The sequence below is a fragment of the Lynx canadensis genome, chromosome C2 (genome assembly GCF_007474595.2).
Source record: "Lynx canadensis isolate LIC74 chromosome C2, mLynCan4.pri.v2, whole genome shotgun sequence".
Lineage (NCBI taxonomy): Eukaryota > Metazoa > Chordata > Mammalia > Carnivora > Felidae > Lynx > Lynx canadensis.
Genome location: NC_044311.2, coordinates 70,099,874 through 70,125,591, shown reverse-complemented (window position 1 = coordinate 70,125,591; position 25,718 = coordinate 70,099,874). Strand labels below are relative to the sequence as shown.

The window sequence follows — 25,718 nt, the reverse complement described above, 5'->3', positions numbered from 1 at the left end:
AAGACTAGAATATTTCCAAGGTTGACTGACTCAGTAGCTCAAGAAGAGTCTTTTCTACTTATCCACTTTGCCATCCTGAGTACTGGCTTCATTCCCATGGTGTCAATTCACGTACAACAATGTTCCATGTATTTCTTACTTGAGATGGAGAAAACCTTTCCCAGTAGTTCTTTATTTTTCTCCCTTCCTCTCTCAGTGGCCAGGATTAGGTCATAGTCTAATTCCTGAGTGAGTCAATGGCAAGGGGGAAAAGAATTACTTTGATTGGCTTAGACTAATCAACTACGATGGGATGATGTGGCACATCAGCCACAACTACCCACTAGAGACAGCTGCATACTCAGACTAGACTGGTTTAGCCCTTCAAAGAATTCTTTCCACTGATTTGTGCTCTAGCTTCCATGCCCTGGACTGTAATCAAGGGCAGTTCAAGGCTCAGCCACATAAAATCTGCTTCTACACTAACTAAAAAACTGCTTTTGAAGGCATTTTTTTCTTATATCACTTGAGGCCTTTTGTGGAAAACCTTGCCTAAGAAACACTTTCCAAAATTAAAGTTGAAAAAACAAAGTTCTTGAGGACAAGAAATATGGAGCTGACCATGCTTCCCTTTTTCCAATGGCTGCCAGGAAACTCTAAGCGAGAGCAGGAACCACAGACCTCTATTAACAATTGTAAATTATTGAGGAATTTACTCCCTGCTTGTTTTCTTGGACTTCACTTTGTTTCTGTATCTCTCCAACCCAGACATCAGCTGATGCCTCCAGGTTTCTCTGGCTCAGCATTCTCCTTTTCACCCTCTGTCACCGATACTCATTTCCCTCACTGGTTGCCACCGGAAACACTGTATTAAGCATTTGGAGAAATTGCTTACTGCAGATATCTGTAGAATGAGGGAGCCAGGGGGAAAACCCAGGCCAGATGACAGACGTCAATTAGGAATTTCACTCACCTGTGTCATCAATACATTCCCCAGTGCCACCGCACCTTCGTCCAATCTCTTTAGGAACAACGCATACTTCTCTTCTTGGCCTATGCATAGCAGTTCAGGAATCATCTTTGGCTATTTAAGTAGGCCTTTGGGATTTCTCTTTCCATTGTGGACAGGTCATCAAAGTACTCCAAGCACGGTTCTCCCCCAAGAGAAAACCTGGTAGATGATAACATTTTCACCATCTTCTTATACATATATATGGTATTAAACTATTGTGTATGTCTTTCTTTTTAAGCCACCTGAAGTCCTTTTTGAAAAAGACAAATTATAATTAAGTTTACTAAAGCTACCCAAGCAATGTTATAAAGGACATTATTGGCTACAAAAAATAAAATGCTTGAAATTACAAAAAGGGTGTAGCTAAGCAAAACATTTGCACATGATCTGGGGTGTGGCTGTGTCACATGTAGATCTCATTTTCCTATCCTTCTCCTAATGCTTACATACAAGATGAGAAATCAATTGAATAAAACACTAGATAATTCTGAATCCAAAACACACCTCTCAAGTATTTAGACATCATAATTTTAATAAGTATTTTCATGGAAAGAATATATTGTAATCTCTTCGGAACATCACATACTTCACTCTGCTACCATACAGCACTACAGTCAAGAAAGACTCCTTGACACGATATTGAATAGTTATGTGATCCTGCCATGGCAGAAAGAGAGGTTTTTAAAGATGCTGAAAAGGAAACCTAACCCAAAACAATATTCTTGAATTATTCATTTTGCCACAATGCAGTTGGAAACTGATCCCCACAGGTCTCCTTTCCACTGCTCTCCAACCCCCTTCATTGTTCCTTTGGAGACTTCATCTCAAGTCCTCACTATTCACAAACCTTTTCTGGAACCCAGCATGAGTATGCAAAGCCATCAATAATTTATTTTTTTCCACTTTGGGTGGTGATAATGTTACTGTATCAGCACAAAAATGATCCAGGTGAATAATGCTAACAATAAGAGTGCTACCTTAGATGTCCCAAACACATTTCCTCCCTGGAGTGTAGAATGTTCTATCTATCAGCTCATTTGTCCTTTCAAAAGAGGCAGATACTGTTATGTTATTAAGTTAGTAGAGAAGCATAAAGGTTTAAGCCACAGCCATCAGCAGAAAAGGTAGGATTAAATAAGAAAATGCATAGGGTCTAACTTAATAATCACCATACACTGAAGACAGAAGTTATATTTTCTCCCTCTTCTGAAAATCCTCACTTGCACAGTGTAAAATCAATAAATACAATAAATTAAACTAATATTGGCATGCACTTTACACTTTACCAATACTCCCTGTGTACTACCATTCCTAATCCTCAACACTTGCCTGAGAAAGGATATTTTCATCTTCATTTTCTAGATGAAATTGAGGCTCAGAGAGGTGAATTTACTTGTCGGAGATTGGGGAACTGGCAGGTGTGAAGCCAAGACTCAAGTCAAGATCTTCCAACTCTAAATCAATTCTTTTGTTGTTATACTTCTGACTAGCAGTTGATAAGAGGGAATTTTATCCACATTTCAAATCAGACAGGAGCTCACAGTGCTTCATATTGTTGTATAGGATAAGAAGATGGAACTTAATTCACTCAGAACATTAAAGGCTTCTGGCTCAACTGGAAACATGCAAACAACTACCACAACAAGGTCTGGTTTTACTAAAAAAAAAAAATAAATACACACACACACACACACACACACACACACACACACACAATAACATCAGATTTTATTGACCTTGAAAACATTCCCAAGTCTCTTCTCTTCTCAAGAGTGGTCAGTCTGACCCCTAAAAAAGAAGGGAGGCCATTTAGAAGACAAGAAAGAAATGTAAATCAGATGGGAGCATGATTGAGGTAGCTAACAATTCATGCAGAGACATAGCATCAAAATGCTAAATATTAACTATGTTAGGAATGAGCAGTCTCGGCATGGTTTTCTATTTCAGAAGGTTAAAGAGGAGGTGCGTTTTAACATTAGGACCATTAAAGCCGTAAGGAAAAGGAGTAAGTACAAGCTGTCCAGCTAATGGACATTTCAGGATGGACGTATGCAGACAGATCTGTGCTCAGACTTGGGAGCTAGAGACAAGACACTGAGGTAGAAAGGGCAGGCCTCTGCTCAGGTGCTCACAGAATGGTGCTGACAACCATCCACAGGGTGCCATCTGGACCCTGGCTTGTCCTAGACACTAAATTCTAGTCACCTCCTCCCTTTTTCACAGGCCTGGAGGAATTACCTCGTTTTGCAGCTGAGAAAACTGAGGTTCAGAGAGGCTAATTCTTCCCAAGTCCCAAGCCAGAAAGCAATTGAGCTGGGGAATTTGACTTTGAGGTTGGGCCTCCTCCTCACCACACCCTCTGGCCAGGCAAAGGAGGGTTATTCTACTGAGCAACAGAACACACGAGCTGAGAGTTTCAGGGCTGAAGCGAGGTGGCAAAAAGGAAAAGAAAGGATCCACGAAGCCTCTCTCTACTCGCTGATTCCCCACACCCTCGGTCACAGACCACTGCCCTCCTCCGGGTTCCTCGTCTCACCCGAGTGCTGAGGGAGAAAGGGAGTAGACAAGGTGGTCGAGCCCCTGCCCTGTTTCCTTCTAACAATCATTATTCATGACCAGCCAGGGAAACTGTGACTTGAGCCAGGGTCACAGCAAGGTGCCTTTCCAGGGGGCCACCTTGGCAGCCATCACTAAAAACCCTGAAATGTGGCCTCTCAGGCTTCCAGGCACATGTGGAATGCATTATGTTTCTAATCATAACACTGCCAAAGCTGCGTTCAAATAAGGAGCTTGTGAGAGAAACTACCCAAATTAGGAAACCAACGTGGGCACAACAGATTCGGCCTTCAACCTCTCCTGCGCACTGCCAACATTTTTCTCCTCTTGCCTGATACTGCCATTTAAGCATCCTGTTAACTGACAGAATTTTTCATAAGGCAACCTCTGTTTGGGGAGAACTTGTACCAGGTTTATTTATAATTGTCCTATTTCCCAGCATTGAATCTGTTATGTTCACTGCTGCTTTTGTTATTAGGAAATATTCACCTTTCCTCCCCCAAAAGACTCTGGTCCTCTGGTCTTTCGTTTCTAGAAAGATCACTAGGCTCCTCAATCTCAGAATCTGACTAGCTATCAGAGTCACTGCCACTTTTTCTGCTTTTAAAGCAGATATTTAAGTATGCTCACTCTTTAATGTACCTCCAACTGTAGCCCCAAATCTTTGAATTTGGGATACAGAGGATTCTTTTCCCAGAGGTATCTCATGCCTCTTCAGCAGAAATCCTAGGCTGGGGACCTACCTTGGTATCTTGCTTCGTGCCTCAAACCCCAAGCCTCATCCAAGTTCCTAATTTACCTCCCAAAGTTAGGGCACCTCCTTAATCAAAAGACATCCAAGTCAACAGTCATAAACAATTTCATTATCTCCATTACTTTCCACAAAAACCCTATGGGGAAGGTACTATTATTTTAGCTTTCTAGTTAGAAAACTGAGGCACAGAGCGATTGCAAAACTTGTTTAAAATCACATAGCTAGTTAATAACCAGATTTGGAACTACAACAGTCAAGCCTCTCTTTCAATTTCTTGTTTGTAAATAACTTCAAACTAGCAAAAAAGCTACCAAGAATGGGAATAGTACAAAAACACTGATGTATTCTTTGCCCAGATTCCCCTATTGTTAATAGTTCTTATTTGCTTCGTTTGCACTCTTGTTTGCTTGCTCTCTCATCTCCTTACATATAAATAATGTTTTATATGTTATGTACAACAGACATTATATATGATGTTTTTCTCCTGAACCATTTAGAAGGAAGTTGAATACATTACGCCCCTTTGCCCTTAAATGATACAATGCGTATTTCCTAAGAAGAGGGATATTCTCTTACATAACCATAGCACAGTTATCTCATTCAGTAAAGCTAACATTAACAACAAAATTATAATCTAATCTATATAATCCAATTTTCCCAATTGACCTAAAAATGTCTTTTATTGCATATTTTTTCCTCTTCTACAAGATTCAGTCTAGGATCAGGTTTGCATGTACTTGTCATGTTTCTTTAATCTCTTTTAATCTGAAACATTTCCAAAGTTTTTGTCTTCTAGGACACTGACATTTTGAAGAGTATAGTTCCTTCCTCCCCTTTTTCTAGCAGTAAATGCCTGATTTGAGGTTTGTCTGATGTGTCCTCACATTTAAGTTACACATTTCTTGCCAGAATATTCATAAGTGATATTATGTGCTTCTCATGGTATCACATCCTGGAAGTACCCAATGTTTATTTGCTCCTCATTGGTGATTTCAGTTTGTTTATCTAATCAAGGTGTTGTTTGATTTTTACACCATATAGTTTATAATTATTCCCCTTAAAACTAATAAGCAGCCTGTGGGGAGTCAGTTAAAGAACATGAAAATATACTGTTCCTCATCAAAATACCCCCTCCTCAGATTTAGCATTCAATGATGATTTTTGCTTGAGCCATTCTTAACTAAGATGTTTATAAAATGATGCCTCCACATTTACCAGTCAGTTCTTGGCTTTCTAGAGTAAGTAAGGGCTCTCCCTTTTCCTCCATTTATTTACTTATCTATTTATTGTCAGTATAGGTTTTTGGGTTTCTATTTTCTTTATTGATTTATATTCATAGTCTCCCGATTTATTTTGATATTCAAATTGTTTTAGCTTCTCTTATCCTTATGACATACACTCATCATTGTTTTTAACATTTCCTTATTTTCTTGCATAACGAGATGTTCCAGTCCCCTCTGGAACTTTCTATGCCCCAGGTCGAGATTCATCCATTTCTCTGAGAGATCTTTGCTCTTTTAGTAAAGAATGGTATTAAGGATCAAAATCTGAGCACTGCATGTGCTCAGTATTTACTGAGGTTTTTTTTGTTTTGTTTTGTTTTGTTTTGTTTTGTTTTTTTTGCTTCTAGTTCCTTTCAGTACAGCTGTGAAATATATGCATGCATATATACAAATACATGCATACACTTACCTATATATACAAACATGTACATACATGAGCACATGTGCATGCATACACATTTGTAAATATTTTGAAAATAAGTTCACACTAATGCCTCCAATTTGGAGCACACTCTCTTAATCACTGCATAGTATTTGTTCTTTGCTTCCACATGTTTGGGGGGAAAAGCAAGATAGAAACTATTATGACAGCTTTACACCTGCTGCTTAAAATTTCACCCCTATTCTGGGGGCAACATTATGTGTCCTTAAAAGTGCACATTTGTCTTTGGTCCATATTTGAGCTCTTTCTCCTTGAAAGACTGCAGGCTTGTGAGGGATGAAGGCTTGAGTTTCTCCTGGAATTCAGAATCTTTGACTCCCACTGGTTTAAATACTTTGAAGTCATTCACAAAAAATATATCATGTCCTTATCAGCCAGTCTGTCCACCATGAACTCCAGATCTGAGAGGCTGACAAAGAAAAGTGAAGGAATGTAGGCAAAGACTCTTCTGGGTGGGGATGAAAGAATGTGGTGGCAAAAGAACATGGGGTACCTTAAGTCTTTAGATGTTGAAGTGGGTGGGTGGGGAAGAGTCCCCAGAGATGGATACAAGGTAGCTCAGTGACTCTGTTCTCTGACTTTCCAGGTCTATTCAGGAGGAAAAAAAGTAACTATATTCAAAAACAGGTAGTCATTGAACATTATGGCAACCCCCCAGCCCATCAACGCAACCCCACAACAGAGCCTAGAACTCAATGCAATGAACCAGCCTCAAGAGTAATGACCTGAGTAGCATAGGCTGTACTCAGGCACAACACAGGACTTCAGAAGAGTCCTGCTTACCAGTACTCATCAGCTTCAGCTTTCCTTTATGGTAATTGTATTGAGGCAGCAGTATATGATAGCTTTGCAACCAAACGGAACTGAGTTCTAGTTTTCAGTCTGTTATATTAATAACTGTGTGGTCTTGGATTATAATGACCTCTCTGAGCCTTGACTTCTTTATTTATAAAATGAAAATACTGCAAGATTGTTACATGAATTTGAGGTAGTAAACGTAAAACCATAGCATGTAGATTTTAGATAAATGCAGAGTTTCTTAAGAATAATACAGGGGTTCATAATACCTTATGTATGCTACATCTTTACATATATCCCTAAGAAAAATAGTCCAAGGTGATGCACAGAAGGGTCTAGAGCTTGATATCATGAGAGAACTGAGCTGCACCAAATCCATAACCATAAATTATCTCCCAGTGTGAATTAACTAATAGCTAAGAAGACTTTCCTATGCTAATCAGCCAGAATTTTACAGAAACATAATAGTTTGGAATCAGGTCCCTTGTTATTGAATTTTTAGCTGCTTTCAAAACTGAAAACATCCCTGCTCTTGGGCCATTGTTATCCTGAGAACACCTGCAATATTGCATTTTCTTTGGAACTTAAGTGGGCAGATAATGGTGTGGCCAAGGGCTGAAATGAAATACAAACAGTCCCTTGTTGAGGTATGCTCTGACTGGGCTGCCGTCCTCACAGGCAGTGTTCACCTTCAAAAAGTGTGCCTTTTTCCAGCTTCCCAAGCCCATGACTGCATGTCCACAAACAACCAGCGTGGCTGGCTCTCACTTCTACCTGAAGAAAACTGGCAGGTAAAATGTAATTTCTGTTCTTTTCCTACCCAGTAACCAACTCAAAGAGCAGCGCGGTTGATGGATATTGCTATGGCAGATTCATATGGGAGCACACATCTAGCAATACTTCCCTCGAAGGGAGTGCCTCAAGCCCGCAGTCTCAAAACCTCTCTGTTTTCCAAGCACCATTGCCCTAAGCCAAATGCCTTTGCAAGCTACCCAGGACAGGTGCATCTGTCACCCAAGTCTGAGAGGATGGGAGTGGAAGGTACTATGTGAACAGCAGACAGCATGTCCTACCTAAAGTCCTTGACATTCGGTTGTTTTAACACGAGAGTGGCCAAAACAAATGAATTAGCTTGTTGGTGACCCCCTGCCCTTACTTGATGCTTGTTCTTTGTAGGCTTTAATCTGAAGGAGATGATAATGCCAGAGAAGTAAGAGATGGGGTCCTACTCCCGGCTCTACTACCAAAAAGCTCTGAGAACTTCAAGTCACTTGACTTCTCTTGGCCCAGTTTCCTCATAAGATAAGGACGTGAAGCCTCAGGTGAACGTGAAGGTCCTTCACCATTTCTTGAGGCTCAGATTCCAGACTGGTCCCAGCCCACTTCCCCAGTGTCTGTGCCTACCTAAAGACTAACCGAGGTTTGAGGAACCTGAAGCTTATACAATCTGGGGGGTAGGAGACTTCTTTAAGAATAATAATACAAAAGTATAAATATCGAAGTAGGTCAACAGTGAATATTTCCTTAAAATGCAAAAAGAAAGCATAAAAATTTTAACTTTTATAAGCCAACCAATTATCAAAAATTTAAAACCCAGGGAAAAAATGACATAAGATTTGTTAATTATCTGCTTGACAAACCCCAGTAAATGCTTTTATTCTCCATTTTTTGGCTGCATAATCTTTGATTTTCTCTTCCTACAACCAGAATCTGTAAGAACCTTCTCTATAGAGAGACTAGAAAGATAATTCAGCTTGCCCTCTAACATAGTTGACCAGAATTTATTATTGGTGATAATTTCGAAAATTTCTTTCAGCTTCACAACTCATTATTGGCACTGTCATGTACATTTTAATATTTTTGTCAAAGTTGGGAAAATCCTGTATCAAGGGTCATTTATATGTGAACTGTACAATTTCAATCATTCACGTTTCCTTGGGCAGAGACTAAGCTGAAATATTCTTTCAGTTGATGTCACTCATTACCCAAGGCCTTGAGTGACCTCAGCTCTTATCACTTAATACCAGGTACTCTGCAGCCCCACCTTCATGAACAGAGAACTTCTCACAGGCCCCCAACACAGGGCAACCTTCTACAACTCTGTGGCTTTGCAAATGCTGATCCCTCACTTTTAATTGCTCAACTATACCCCATCCCTCTTCTTTAAGGTGCAAGCAGATTCAGCCACCACCACCACCCCTCTGCTCTTCATTGTTCTGCTCTTTGCTCACACTACTAGAAAAAGAATCCTTCCTGTATTATAGTTTTCTGTCCATTTGTCTGCCTTCCCCACTAGACTCAGATTACCCTGAGAGAAGGCAATGGGTCTTTCCATTTGCCTAGCATAAGGGTCTAGCTCAGAAATGATGCCCAATAAATGTGTCCTAAATAGAAATCATCCCACAACATAGACTGCAAAGAGTGCCACAATTCTTTACCTTTCTAAAACAAATCTTACATCCCTCTAATTTCTCAACTGTCACTTGGTAATAAAAACAGCAGAACCATTTATTGGGGTGTCTTCCTGTTCCTTGAGTTTAGGCAGTCCATGAAAGGGAAGGGCTTCTCATTCTGGTTCTTACCTGCCTAGCTTCAGAGGTGTGAGGGGAGTGACTGTTTATTTTTCTCTGAATAAGATTTATTTAGTTTAAAAAATCCAGATTCATGAAAATGAGGGGCTTGCTCTCAGGCATTAGTCAGCATTGGTTACCTGGACATTGTTTCTCCTTCTGCTACTCTAGGAGGTGATGGAGTTGTGATCCTCTGAACTCACCTTTGGCTGGCCCTCAAGGACCCTTTTCCTCCTTCTTCAAAGGTGGCGGCATCTGGGGGAAGCCACCTAAATCACCTAAGAGACCATCCTCCTTCTGAAGTGTCGTTACCTCAGGAAAGTGCAAATGTGAGCAGGGGACAGGTCTATGCCAACTGCAGAATATTTCAGACTCATTTTCTTCAAGGCCTGGAAAGAACCCCAAAAGGGCTGAGTAAAGAAGTCACCAAACTGGTTACATCTCCACCAGCCTTAGAGGAAAATGGAAAGGAGGAAAGAAAAGGAAGGAAGGAAGGAAGGAAGGAAGGAAGGAAGGAAGGAAGGAAGGAAGGAAGGAAAAAAGGAAGAAGAAAAAAGGGAGTGAGGGAGAGAGAGAAAGGGAAGGAGGGAGGGAGGAAAGAAGGAAAGAAAAAAGGAAGAAAGAAGGAAGAAAGGAAGGAATGGAGGAAGGGAGGGAGTGGGAGGGAGGGAGGAAGGGAGGCTCTCCCCTCTCTTTTTTGTCCTGGGAAAAGAAGCCTAGAAAGTGAAGAACACTGAAGTCCTGTCACCCTTCCTCTGTGGGTGAAGGACACAAGTACTTCTTCATTCATTTTCTGAGTCTGCTCAAGCAAGAAAATAATAATAATAAAATAAGGCACAGGTTAATTTCTACATTAACTTATTAATACATTAGCCTGGCATGAATGTTTATGGAACACATCAATCAATGAATGACTTCTCATGGTTCATTCATCTTCATGAATCTGGATTTTTTAAACTAAATAAATCTCATTCAGAGAAAAATAAACAGTCACTCCCCTCACACCTCTGAAGCTAGGCAGGTAAGAACCAGGATGAGAAGCCCTTCCCTTGCCTCACTGGGGAGATGGACATGGCTTGTTCATTTCAGCCTCAAAGACAGAGTTTCCTCACCTGCTTCAAAGAAGGGCTGTTGATTCTGCATTTTATAGAAAGCAGTTAAGGCGGGTGAGATCTTGCATTGGGTTTCTATGGACAAACGTCACGCTGCTACTATATTACCTGGGAAAAGAAAAAAAAAAAAACATTTTTCCCTTAGTCAGAACTTTTTAAAGAGAGACTGGATTATAATGCCTTAACATCCTTTATCAAAAGACAAGAAGAGATTTGCCGAGCCAAGTGCACCCCTAGCCTAATGTGTCCTTCCAAGTAAGGCTGATGTTTGTAGTCTAAGGAAGCAATTGGATTTCACTACCTCACATCATCTGGTCATTAACTTACGTAGCAGAACAAAATGGCCCACCAAGCTCTTTTCTAGTTAGCAGGACTTATTTAAATTCCTTTCCCTCCCCCCACCCCATCCTCCTTTTTATAACCAGTGGCAAATTACCAGTATTGATAAACCATTAGAAAATAAAATAAGAGACAATTTTATTGACAGCTAAATGAAGTAATGCCTGGGTTGTGTTGGTTTTAAGCAATTGAGCTTTTTGTATTCATTAAAACTCTGCAAGCAGCATGTGTTAAATTTTTGATATATGCAGTGCGTACTGAAATCTTTATCTACATTAACTGAGACACCAATTTGCACCCCTGCTGCACTCTAATAGGCTGATTTATTGTGGTTTTCTGAGGCCTATTAATGAAAGAGCTTGGAGTTTTTTAGTGGCCTGAATCAATTTTATTTGGGGATGAGGCAGAACTTGTCAAGGTCCATGCCTCTGGTTTTCTCTTCTGTCAGTGTGGATGGATCCTGTGAGCTCTCGGGTCCTGTGCAGCAGCCAGGCGCTTGACAGACGGGTGTGTGAACCAGAGACTGCTTAGGCATCTGCGCACACTCAGCATGGGATTCCCCAACTATCGTCGAGGGGGAGAATGGCTTATGAAGGCTTCTTACAAAAATAAATACAAATAAAACACAAAAACAAAATCCAACAAAGCTGACAATAAGCACCAATCTGAGTGACCATGTTTACTCTTTACCATTATTAGTAAGTTCTTGGACCACCTAGGTTGATGGCTTCTTAAGATCTTACTCCCCTGTTTGAACTTAAAGTCTCTGGTTGGAGAGCCCAGAAGGATGGCAACCTAGTTTTGCTCATTCATGTATCCAAAGCACCTAGAATAGAGTCTGAGTTCATTAATATTATCAGGGGATAGAATTCCACACAGAAAGGAAAAAAGAAAAAAAATTATTAAATGATTATTTTTTTAACCAATGTTTGTTACTATTAGTGTAGAATCTGATGAAAGCTATGATCTCTCTCCAGAAAGAGGCTTGGTTGTTCACGAACATTACATTTTCCATACAATTTCAGACTTCCCAAAAGACCCATAGGCAGACCTCAGAGTAAGGTACACTCTGGTCCACGCAGTGCCCAGAAACAAAATTGCTTAATTACTAGAGCTGGGGGAAGCTAACAGAGACCGTATGGGGGATGGGAGAGGAGAAGCTGATCCAGTTGGATTACATGATCTTCTGATTACTGTTCCTAGAGATCCTAACTTAGTCAGCCAAGCAAACCATCCAAGAATTAATTTGAAATACTAATCACTGTTCACAGCCCAGAAAATATTAAACAGATAATGAGCAAATTTGTTAAAAGCCACATAAAATGGTCTTCTTTTCTCTTCCAAATCTGTTAGTTGATTTGTTCCCCAGGGTGGCTGAATTACAGAGTTCTTCTTCAATATAGCTTCTTCGTTATGGAGGGAGTTTAGAATATTCACAAGCAGATCTTCCTATCCTGAAGCTGACTGATCCAGAATTAAATTATCCCATCATTTTTGTTATCTTGGAATCGAATCCCAAGGACCTCAGAATGTCTAGCTGAGTCTGAGGAATCACAGGAGGAATCAGCAGCTGCCCTTCCTGTGGGATGAAGGACTGCTGCTGGATTTAACAGATATGGGCTTCTTACATTACTCCTGTTATTTTCAAGGCATTTCTCAGCAAATCCATCAACCGATCAGACCTATTGATTCCTGTACAAACATTGATGTTAGCATTCCCATATCACATACTATAAAATTAGGTTTATTTTTGGTGTATGATTTCAGTTCCCAGTAGTCCCCAAGACTGCATATTACCCCACACACCACTCTTAGATGATTATTGTCTTGTTTCGTCTTTTGCCAGGAAAATCTGATACAGAATCAAAAGTTTCAATCAGGATCATGAAACAGAATCTATCATGAAATCCTGAAACTTTGGCAGAATTCTGACAAGAAACACATTGACCACAAACGTAGAGAAAATTTAATTTAGAAATTAATACAAAAAAACTGGTGATAATGTCTTAGATGCGGTACAGTTTGAAAGAAAACATACCAAAATATCAAAAGATCAAGTATTTGGAAAAGTGAGCTCATGGATACGATCATTCTTATGTTGCTATGTCATGAACATAATGAAAGTGAAGTAGACTAAAAGGCCACACCACCACCCCCCCAACCAAAAATAGAAATTAACACATTCTTTAGGAGACTCTGAATGCTATTTCTATAACAAGAGGAACTTTTTCATGGTCAGGAAAATGAGCTTGTGAGATTTAGCTTTGTCACCTATCTAGGTAAACCAGGCTAGTTGCCTCATTACTTTGACCTTTGGTTTCCCTGTCTTTACAAGGATAATAATAATTACTTTTAAGGCAGTTAGAAGAATTGAACAGGATTATGTCTATTCAGCACTCAGGGCAGGCCCCGGGAGCACCAAATACGCATTTAGTCAACAGGAGTTGCTTTCTTATGATCACCAAGGAACCAAGGAAGAATTGAATAAGAGAAGAGAAGACTATAGGCAGGTCAGGACATTGGTGGACTATCCAGTCTTCAACACCGAAATAACTGTTGCAAAAAATATGGAGATTTGTCTTTCAAGGCTGTCTCTTTTGAGATCCTTGGGGGAGGATCAAATATGGCATCAATGAAGAGATGGGGGTGGTGGGAAGGAATACAGTAGACCCAGGTGATGACAGGAGAGGCAAAATAGTTGAGGGAAAGTTAAAAATTAAAATAAAAATCAAGGTCCCACCTGTTTGCAATAATAAAATTTAGAAAGTCACTTCAGAAGGAAAGACAAGTCCTATGAAAGCCAACAAAGCCATGGATAGGCGTTCTCAAAAGGAGAAACACTGCAGGAAATACTCACAGTGAACGAAAATACTGCCCGATTTCACAACAAAAGAAACACGGTGGGCTCAACACCAGAAACTATTCTTGGTTTGGATTTTTTTTATGACACTAAATTTAACCGACTGGAATTCTTTTTTTAAAATAGAATTCTATTCAACCTTTTCAAATGACGAATTTGCATTTAATGAGAAATGTGCACTTTAACACAGGGCTGGCACTCCCAGTCCACAGCTTAGTTCCTCTTGAAGACGCGAGACCCACATTGTGGCAAGTACTTCTCAGGCATGAATGCCTGGGACGTGCACAGGTGGAAGGGCAGGAAAGATTTCTTCTCCCGACAGGGAATGCCTATGGTGAATCTTCTGTGAGGGAGGCCACTAATCTTGCCTATGAGGATGAAACATGTCAAGGGAAGAGGCATCGGTGTAGACTACATGACTGGTATAATTAACACTATTGTTCAGGAAGGTCTTAGTTATCAAAGGATAAAAGAGTCAGCAGCAAGTTTAAGCAATGCAATAATGTGCCATGGGCGGTTTCTCAAATTCTTGCTTACTTTAGGAAATTATGACGGGCTAATCAAAGAGCACCCTGATCCTATAATAGTCAGAGAGAATAAAGGGAGTACTGTAGGACAAAAGAACCCAAATAATCCATTTCTAAGACAACAGCTAACTCTGTTGCTGAGAGTATCAGCAGGTTAATTAAGAAATCTGTTAGTGATGAGGCTGGCACATTTTCATTTCCAGAAGATCCTGCTCGTTAGCACATGAGCATAACTAATGGTTGTTGAATGGTGACATGCCTTGGCAGAAGGGAGGACGTAGAGATGTCTTCTTAGCTCACAGACAAGTCTCCCCTTGCTTGCCCTACCCACCATACTAAGAAAGGAACCTTGTCACTACTTGCATCAGTTGCTACCTATGAAGAGACCAGATCAAGAACTCAGATTCCCATGGATATTAACTTATTCTACTTTTTTTTTCTCTAGGGAGCTAAAAAGAAAGCTACTGACTATAGAATTTTCATAAACTACATGCTATTTCATTGTAGCATGGCATGAAACTTCTGATGGCAAGAAACAGAAAGTCCCAGCTTAAATAACAAAGAATTTATTAATGATTTTGTCAAATGTAAGACACCAATTATAACACATACCATTATTTTATGAACCAGTAAGAAAGAAAAAAATAAAACACTGTCAATGTTCATTGACACAACATTCTCTAATGCTTCAAAATGTTTATTTTATCTTCTACTGAGAAGATTTGTGAAACTTAGACGTATATCATATATCACATATACACTAAATATTACATATCAGAAGTACATGTACATACATAACCATAAATCAAATATATAGATTTATATTCTCTAATACTCTTTAAGTTCAGAACCATCAATATCCATTTTTTTCCAACCAATATTGTCCTCTGTGACATCAAGAGTGTTGGCGATGCAGCATTCCTTAAGAGATTACTCTACGATTGCCTCTTGAATTTTCTTCCAAGCACTGACAGTCATCATGTAAATGTTGATGATGATGCTTCCTTTATGTTTCCAGAAGTTGTCAGTGGAAAGTGTTCGGACAGAAAACAAGATCCCTAACTCTAACATCCTTTAATAGTTTGTTGGCTGAACTGTCCACAAGAGGCTGCAGCTGTCAGTCATGTCACTGGGAATCACAATCAAACTGACACATGCACAGGCAATGACAACTATGTCAGGACCACCCTGGCCAGCAGTGATTGTAAGATATTATCATGACAAAACATGTTCTGATTTCAGAGATGTTGAACTATGAAAATCAAGTGAAACCTAGAATCAACAAAATGGATTATCTTCCTTAACAAGAAATCTGAAGCTGTGATGGCTGAAGGGAAGGTTAATTCAGTGGCTCAATGATATCATCAGAGACCCCTTTTCTTTTCACCTTTCTACTCCATCATCCTCAGTTTAGTATCTTGTGCTCAATTCACTGCCTTCATGGACCTAGATGAAGTCAGAGTTTTAGGAGTCATATGCAAACCTGATGACCGGAGGAGGAACGAGAAATGTTTGCTACTAAGGGTCTCTTTTTACCAGTAAACAAAATAATCCCTTTGGAGAATATCCCAGTCACACAAGAAGTAAAAGAATGAACATCATTGTTGAGCTCTATCCCATTGCTCCTTTGCAGGAATTGGGGTCTAATTTTAACAGATCTTTGCCAAAGGTATCAGAAAGCTGGATTTTTCTGTGGAATACTCTGATTTTTAAAGCATATCTCCAGTCCATCAGTCTCTATACCATTCTATGTCACCTACATACAACATGGAAACTAACAGAACTTCAGTCCGAACGTGTTCTACAGGATCCTAGATTTGGGGGAGAAAAAAAAACTGATCTACACCCCATGCAGCAATACTGGAAATGTAACCTGCATCTAGTTCTGTGTATCTGAAGGGCCATGTAGTGCCAGCAGAAATGACACAAAACAGCCATAGATAAATTCACCCAGGAGAAACAGAACCCATTTCGCTGGATCTATGCCTTTACCAATGGGCAGACTGCTCATAGGTGGTTCACTTCATGGAAATCTCTTGAGGCTTCCCTAGAAGTTCTAACTTGGCAAGAATACTTTGATGGTGCCACAAGAAACACCAGGTGTCATTCCAGCAAATGGCTCAAACCCCAACCCTTACTTTAGTTTGGTGACCGCACCCCTACTTCCTCCCTTCAATCCCATGGCATCCCAGCCAGCCTCTCCTTGAACAAGGACCCTACCCTGCACTCGGTAGAAGCACCCATCCCCATCTACTTGTCACTCCATGGCTCCAACCCCCTTTCGTTTGGCCTTTCACTTGCTCCTAATTTTTTATTTAATGTTTTTTAATGTTTATTTTTGAGAGAGAGAGAGAGAGCACAAGCAGGGGAGGAGCAGAGAGAGAAGGAGATACAGAATCTGAAGCAGGCTCCAGGGTCTGAGCTGTCAGCAAAGAGCCCAATGCAAGGCTCGAACTTCGGAATGGTGAGATCATGACCTGAGCCAAGTCAGACACTTAACCAACTGGGCCACCAAGGCGCCCCTCACTTGCTCCTAATGTAATTTGGGCCAACAGTTGTAAACTTTTTCTCCCATTTGCTTTACCCATTCCATCATGCTGATTTTTCCTATGTATCTCAGATGAGGTATCTATCCATTCCCTCCAGACTTAGATTGGTCTTCAGTCATGGCTGCCACATATGGGAAAATCTTGACAAACTTCATAAGCCAGAATGAGCAGCTATGGGTTTATGGCCTGGACAGCCAGGATTCCTAGATGTGTGAGAGGAGAAATATTCTTTTCAAACATGACTTCCTTCCCACCTTCCTCTTTCCTAGTCGCCCTAATTCAATTTCTTCCTTCTCCATCTCTTCCTTCTAAAGAATTTTTATATTTTAAATATTTAAATTATACAAGAAATTTAGGCTATTTTAAAAAAAATAAAAATGAAAACCAAGATCATTTGTTTCTACCACCACAAAAATATCACTGAACATTTTGGTGTGCCCACCGCCCACGCACACACCCACACCAGTTTTGTTTCACTTTCTACTGCCACTTTTATTGATTGATTGATTGACTTCTTAAAGCTTTGGCGGTTTACTCTATCTTTGTAAGGTTGAAATCAAATAGTTTTGTTTCATACCTATCTATGAAAATTCACCTGTAAAAATTATACCATTAGTAATTATATGTAGCATTCAGCTAAACCAAGAATATATATTTTGACCTTCTAGACTGTAATTAAAGGCAGAAACATTTTTTGTCATTTTATACCCTCCCGGTTCTTCTCACGTAGACAGTAAAAATTTACCAATGTAAATTTCAAAATACTTCAAAATACATTTCAAAATATAAAAACCCAGAGACAGTCAAGCAAATTCCTTCCTTACTAATTTTTAATACTATGTAGTATTGGTTAACATACATTAGATCTCTTATGTGCTCAGCTTTGACTAGAAGACTCCATTTCACCCTAAAAGTATTTTATTTTTCTGTAAATTAGAAAACCATCTGAGGGCATTTACACAGCTCCAGGATTTCACAAGTGTCAAAGCAGAACCTGGCATATAGTAGGTGCTTCAATCACGTTTGTCTTTGCAACTCTCTTTGCTACAGACTGCTGCTCCCCTAGGCAAGAATATCGTGATTTTGAAGTGCCTTTAAGATCTGTTCTTGTTACTTAATTACTCAGACTCTCCCTTGACTTTCAGTGTGAAAAAGAAAGTTGATTTTTGAATCTATGTTTCCAGTGAATGAAAAGATATATAAAACTTGCAGTGCTTTCTAATAAACTCTCAAAGCAGAAGGAATAAATTTTATCTTCTCAAAAAAAAAAAGATATTCTCCCAACACACACACACACACACACACACACACACACACACGTACACACACACACACACACACACACCATAGAAAGCATTGTCATATCCTGTGTGTTTACATTTTATTCCTCATGTTGAAATAGCCACTGAAAGTAAATTGTTTCAAATAATGCTTAGCATTGCAAAACTAAGTTTTCTAGAACTCGTTTTTGAAAATTCATCTAAATGGAAATTAATCTGGTTTTAAAAACAAATTAAAATCATTTTTACTTCAGCATCCTTGTTTGGATTTTCATGACAGTTCTTAGTTTTTTTTCAACGTTTATTTATTTTTGGGACAGAGAGAGACAGAGCATGAACGGGGGAGGGGCAGAGAGAGAGGGAGACACAGAATCGGAAACAGGCTCCAGGCTCTGAGCCATCAGCCCAGAGCCTGACACGGGGCTCGAACTCACGGACCGTGAGATCGTGACCTGGCTGAAGTCGGACGCTTAACTGACTGCGCCACCCAGGCGCCCCACCAGTTCTTAGTTTTAGAACAAGACACCTTTATAGATTCTTCCTAAGGATCTATAAATTTATATATAGCTAGTTTCCCTCACATAGATAATGATGATCAGTGATAAATAGATTAGTAGACCAGGCTGGTAATGTCCCTCCCCCCACCCTCAGTCTCATCTTCATGAACTGTTTGTTTTCTGGTTTGTTTAGCTACTGGGTACACTCTCCATTAAAATACACTGGTGGACAGAAATAACTTTGCTACATCTGACAAAGAGGTAACATGCATTTATTTGATCTGTTAATCCCAAAGCTAACATTTGAGGGAAGTGGGTGTTTAATCAAATCTTCGGTCCGCCCAATAGCCAACCCTGTGCATGCCATCCTTTCTGAGTCATAAAGGTCAGGCTTGCTTTGCAGCTGCTGCGATTTCATGGTACCACAGCATTTTAGAACTGGAAGGGACCTTGGATCATTTGTGACCTGACCTTCCAGCCACTTTAAAACCGCTGCTCAAAACACATTGTACATGTAACTTTTCTGTTGCTGGACCCTATGCTCTTTAAAAGAAATGAAACATCTGTTCCAGATGCTTTTATGGAGCAGCTTATTAAAGGGTTGTTTGGTGGAGTCCTTTTATGTTCATGAAGTTTCTGAGTCTTTTGACAAGCACTGGTCAAGATGTTACTTTCTGCAGGGAGGACGCTTGGAGGAAAGGAAGAAGGGAAAGAAACCAACCTCATTGAATGCACACTAGATGCCAGGTGACTTACTTACATAGGCTTTTGTGACACTGGCCTTCAAAGATAACTGTTGTTTCCAATTTACAGATAAAGAAGCTAAGACCCAGAGAGTTTAAAAGTAACTTGCTCAATGTCTCAGTTAGTGAATAACAAAGCTGAGATTTAAACCCAGGTCTATCGGGCCCCATATCTGGCAATGTTCTGTTTAATACACCAAACTATTTCCCTTGAGTTTTATTCAAATATCTAAATAGAAAAGGACTTCATGCAGCCACATGGCTACATGGGCATGGTAGACACTTTCCCTCAGGTGAACCTTCAAAGAAATTTGTTCAAAAATCCCAGGGAAAGGGATTCATATTTTCTTCTGTTTGGCTGTGGGATCATAATAATAGAATGTGCTTTGTACAATGATTCCTTTATATCAGATAGCAATGCTTACCCCTTTAGAAGCTAATGATGCTTGCTGTTGAAGACTCTACTCGCACATTCGAAAAATACAAGGAACAAGGTCAACTGAGGGCATATTGAGTTTACAAAGAGATTTCTGGTAAATGGGCCTTCGAATCAAGTAGGCAGGTTGCTGCCTGGAGGACTTTCAAGCCGCCCAAAACACAGAAATAGGTTTTTCTTTGAGATTCAAGATAACTCTGAAGTCAGCACCATCCACCCAGCCTGGCCATTCCTCAGTTCCAATTTACATGGAAGACAAAAAGAAAGAGTGACATTCTCCCCTCCCCACACCACACCCCAAACTGTTTTTATTTTTTTTAAAGGCAAAATTAATGGAATTCCCCCTTTCTGGACCCAGAATCCAGAAACAAATCATAAATACCTTTGCATTCCCTTGTAGTACTCTGCAAAACTGATGATTATTCACAACTTTGTTTGAATTACATTCCATCTCATTTGTTTTTGACCCATTTCTCCCTCAAATTGACACAACCAATATGACAAGGTTAGGTGCAGAAGGCGGCTTGAAAAATATAAAGACAATTCAACCCAGATGCTGGAAATACAAAGCTGGTCTCCAAGGTAATATTGAAAATCAAAGGTTAGCAATAAGGTTGATGTCACTGAGTATGGATTTTGTCCCAAGGCAGATAGGCACTTTAATCTCAATACTTCTTTAAGCTTACCGCTCTACTGAGATAGAGTCATGCCTCATGGCTGTTGGTACCATAGTTCTTAATAGCAAGGGCTCTGCAATACTTACAAGTGATTGTGCTCTATCAGTGCAAAGGGAGTGTAGCCACCAAGAAAGAGGCTTCTTGTTTAATTATCTTTTTATTCATGCGCACCTCCCTTCTCTGCCCTTCTCAAGCACTTGGCTCTTCATAGGCTAAACACCCGACTATGTGTTCATCCCAAACCCTCATCTATTATTTTCCCACTTTCTTGGGCCCCTCCTTCCTTTGCCCACATGTCGGCTTCCGTTCTCATTGTGTTCCAGAAAGATGAACGTCTGCCCTTTTCCACCCAGTGAGAGGCTGCATTAAACACGGGGTGGTTTCTACTTCTGGAATTCTGTGCTGTCTCTGAAGGGGTTACCTGCTTTTACTTAGGTGGGCAACTTACTGTTGTTAGGATTATTTACCCTACTTTTCTTTCATCCTTTCTAGCGCTTTCTCAATATACCCAGTCAAAGTCAGATCATGTTATTAAAGAATCTGAGACGTGTAGCTGGTAAGCAGCAATTTATTTTTCTCACCTTTTCAAAGTGTGTCTTGTGAATGATTCTCACTCAGTGACCCAAATAATAAGTGTTCCTGTTATGCAATGGATGAAACAAACAGAGAAGATTCTTCCTCAGGTAAACCTTAGAGCTCACACAGAAGCAGACATGGTCTTAATCGGGCATAGTCAGCTTATGTTTCTGTTTAACTAGAAATGATGAAGTAGAGAAATTCAGGGAAAACTGGAGAGGATGCCAGATAAGAAAAACCATTAATTAGGGGAAAGGAGAGAATTTCTTTCTAAACATGCTTGTTAAACCATTTGACTCTAAAATGGAAACATAACACTAGAACATGGAAATACTCACATTTGTGGTTTTATTAACATATTTAGATTTTTCAAACACTAGGCTATTTTTTGAAAGTTCGTGACTCAGCAAAATAGGGATGCATCTGACCAACCACTTTTTCCTCCTCCAATTTAAACCCATTTGTATTCTGAGAGAAATTTAATCTGTACATTTATGATTCATGTGTGCTTAACTTGTCAAAATGTTAAGAGCTGTTTGAAATAAAAGAAGCTTTTGGATTCCAATGCTTATATAATTTTTACCCTTAGAATTGAAAAGCTGTGCTTTTGCAGACAGTCAACAATCTGATACTCTATAGGCATATGCATCAGATATGAGAAATTGCAGGGCTAAAGTAAATCATAGGTATATTGCCGTTACTTTGAATTTCCATATGCGTACATATATAAGTAATACAAGTAAGTCTTAAGCTTAACTTTAAGCAAATGATATACTTTACATAATAATTTATTTTAATAATTATTCCTTTCTTTGCAAGGTCACTAGGCAATGTTGTTCAAGTTGTATACTGCACAATTCTGGTAAGCACCTGCCTCAAAAACAATATAATCTTCATAGCAATTCTGTTTTTCTGTATTCTCAAATCTTGTTTTTCTTTTCATAATTCAAGATTCAGGCAAGAACATTATCTGGGAACATCACTGAGCTACAATATCTTTATTAACTAGACTAAATATTCTATCTTGACTTGCCAAATTTGCAAGGACTTGCAGAGACTTCATGCATATTAAGATAGTTAGTGCCTGGTATATTTATATATTTATATATATATATATTATAATCAGGCTTTGGGTTTAACTCTATATTGAGTTAATTATGTCTAGAGGTATATCTTTGCAAAAGTTCCTTTACTCCTTGGAACATTTGTATCTTCAGAAGAAAACCTGGGATAATTCTATGTACCTCAGAGAATACCAGTAGTGTAGAGCTAACCAATATACCATGGTAGGGCCAACTGGAAAGTTCAGTGTGAATTGTCCACAGAGTAAATCAATAGGAGTGGGGGAGTCTGTGTTTAGAACTGTCAGGCAGAAGGGAAGAGCAGGTCGGAAGCTTTTGGGAAACAACCAATTGGTAGAACAAACTGTATTGATCAATGATGAACTAGAAACTAAGGGCAAGTCAGAAGAAAGAGGTTAAGAATCGTTCCAGCTACTAGTGGGTGAAATGGGAGCTGTGAATGTGAGGGCAAACAGTGTTCTCCTTTTACACGAGACCCAGCTCTCGCTGTTGGGCAATGTCCAACTCTTAAAAGGGATGAACTGGGGCAGACAATTTTAAGAGTTACCCAGCACAGTACCTGAACCTAATATGAGATCAACAGATGTAAGTTCCCTTCAGCCCTTCCTAGGACATGGATTCACTTCGTCAGGGCAAAGAAAGCATCATGGAGGACCTAACTCACAAACTCCCACTTACCAAATATGGATATTTGTTGTTGTTGTTTTATTTTCCCACCATTCTTTCATGTTTGGAATCTGCCTTTCCCTATTTTATGCAATTTTAGAGAGGCTCACTATCTTGGGTTTCTGCATCACCAACCATAGGGGAAGACACATGATGCAAGTTGATCAGAGTCTAACAACAGGCACATAACAAATAGAACCAGACTATTTTTTTTTAGGAATTGTATGCTGAGAGAAAAAGGACCTCTTATCTGAGATTACATGCTAAAATGCCCATCTAAACCAGAAGTTGTTGGGAAACAAAACAAAGGGAAAATCAGACTTAATAGATTTTAAAATTTTTTTTTAACGTTTTTATTTATTTTTGAGACAGAGAGAGACAGAGCATGAACGGGGGAGGGGCAGAGAGAGAGGGAGACACAGAATCAGAAGCAGGCTCCAGGCTCTGAGCCATCAGCCCAGAGCCCGATGCGGGGCTCGAACTCACGGACCGTGAGATCGTGACCTGAGCCGAAGTCGGACGCTTAACCAACTGAGCCACCCAGGCGCCCCAGACTTAATAGATTTTAAAAAGAGACATATATCACCTAGATCCTACCGTGCCTGAAGCCTTAGCCTTTTCATTTACATAAGACAATTCGTGGCCAAGATGGCGGGATAGTATGAAAGTGTTTTGTGTGTCTCGCATCCGTGAAACACAGCCAGACCAACACTAAACCATCCTGCACACCTAGAAAACTGATTTGAGGATTACTACAACAATCTGCACAACCTGAACCACAGAATTCAGCAGGAATTCACCCCAAAAGAAAGAGCACAAAGAAAAGACAGCCAGGGATTTAACCAACACAGATACAAGCAAGATGTCTGAACCAGAATTTAGAATCACGATAATAAGAATACTAGCTGGAGTTGAAAATAAACTAGAATCGCTTTCTGTGGAGATAAAAGAAGTAAAAACTAGTCATAATGAAATAAAAAATTCTATAACTGAGCTCAATCATGGATGGATGCCACGGCAGCAAGGATGGATGAGACAGAACAGAATCAGCGATATAGAGAACAAACTTATGGAGAATAATGAAGCAGAAAAAAAGGAAGATTAAGGCAAAAGAGCATGATTTGAGAATTAGAGAACTCAGTGACTCATTAAAAAGGAACAACATGAGAATCATAGGGGTCCCAAAAGAGGAAGAGAGAGAAATAGGGGTAGAATGGTTATGTGAGGAAATCATAGCGGAAAACTTTCCTAGCCTGGGGAAAGACACAGACATCTAAATCCAGGGAGCATATCATAGTCAAATTCACAAAATACTCAGGCAAGGAGAGAATCATGAAAGCAGCAAGGGAAAAATAGTCCCTAACCTAAAAGGGAAGACAGATCAGATTTGCAGCAGACCTAGCCACAGAAACTTGGCAGGCCAGAAAGGAGTGGCAGGATATATTCAATGTGCTGAATCAGAAAAATATGCAGCCAAGAATTCTTTATCCAGCAAGGCTGTCATTCAAAATAGAAGGAGAGATAAAAAGTTTCCCAAACAAAAATTAAAGGAGTTTGTGACCACTAAACCAGCCCTGCAAGAAATTTTAAGGGGGACTCTCTGAGGGGAGAAAAGATGAAAATATAAATAAATATAAATAAACAAACAAACAAAGACCAAAAGCAACAAAGATTAGAAAGGACCAGAGAACACCACCAGAAACTCCAACTCTACAAGCATCATAATGGCAATAAATTCATATGTTTCAGCACTCACTCTAAATGTCAATGGACTCAATGCTCCAATCAAAAGACATAGAGTAACAGAATGGATAAGAAAACAAGATCCATCTATATGCCATTTACAAGAGACTCACTTTAGACCTAAAGACACCTTCAGATTGAAAGTAAGGGGATGGAGAACCATCTATCATGCTAATGGCCAACAAAAGAAAGCTGGAGTAGCCATACTTATATCAGGCAATCTAGACTTTAAAATAAAGACTGTATCAAGAGATACAGTAGGGCATTATATCAAAATCAAGGGGTCTATCCACCAAAAAGACCTAACAATTGTAAACATTTATGTGCCAAATGTGGAAGCAACCAAATATGTAAATCAATTAATCACAAACATAAAGAAACTCATTGATAGTAATACCATAATAGCAGGAGACTTCAACACCTCACTCACAGCAATGGACAGATCATCTAAACAGAAAGTCAACAAGGAAACAATGGCTTTGAATGACACACTGGACCAGATGGACTTAACAGATATATTCAGAACATTTTATCCTAAAGCAGCAGAATATACATTCTTCTCCAGTGCACATGGAACGTTCTGCAGAATAGACCACATACTGGTACACAAGTCAGCCCTCAGCAACTACAAAAAGATCAAGATCATACCGTGCATATTTTCAGACCACAATGCTACTAAACTCGAAATCAACCACAAGAAAAAATTTGGAAAGGTAACATATACTTGGAGACTAAATAACATCCTACTAAAGAATGAATGGCCTAACCAAGAAGTTAAAGAGGAAATTAAAAAAGTATATGGAAGTCAACGAAAAATGATAACACCACAACCCAAAACCTCTGGGACACAGCAAAGGTGGTCATAAGAGGAAAGTATATAGCAATCCAGGCCTTCCTAAAGAAGGAAGAAAGATCTCAGATACACAACACAACCTTATGCCTTAAAGAGCTGGAAAAAGAACAGCAAATAAAACCCCAAAATGAGCAGAAGACAGGAAATAATAAAGATTAGAGCAGAAATTAATGCTAGTGAAACTAAAAAAAAAAAAAACAAACAGTAGAATAGATCAATGAAACCAGAAGCTGATTCTTTGAAAGAATTAACAAAATTGATAAACCACTAGCCAGTTTGATCAAAATGAAAAAGGAAAGGACCCAAATAAATAAAATCAAGAATGAAAGAGAGATCACAACCAACACAGCAGAAATAAAAGCAATAATAAGAGAATATTATGAG

General features: G+C 39.4%; 1 long non-coding RNA gene across 1 annotated transcript in view; it reads right to left on the bottom strand.

Annotated features, from left to right (window-relative positions):
- LOC115523912 overlaps positions 1-25,718 on the bottom strand; it is a 281,260-nt gene that overhangs the window by 82,255 nt on the left and 173,287 nt on the right. The window contains exons 4-5 of the long non-coding RNA XR_003971883.1: positions 10,507-10,614; positions 953-1,150 (exon numbers count right to left, since the gene is read on the bottom strand). This is a non-coding gene — a long non-coding RNA (uncharacterized LOC115523912). The remainder of the gene's footprint in view (positions 1-952; positions 1,151-10,506; positions 10,615-25,718) is intronic.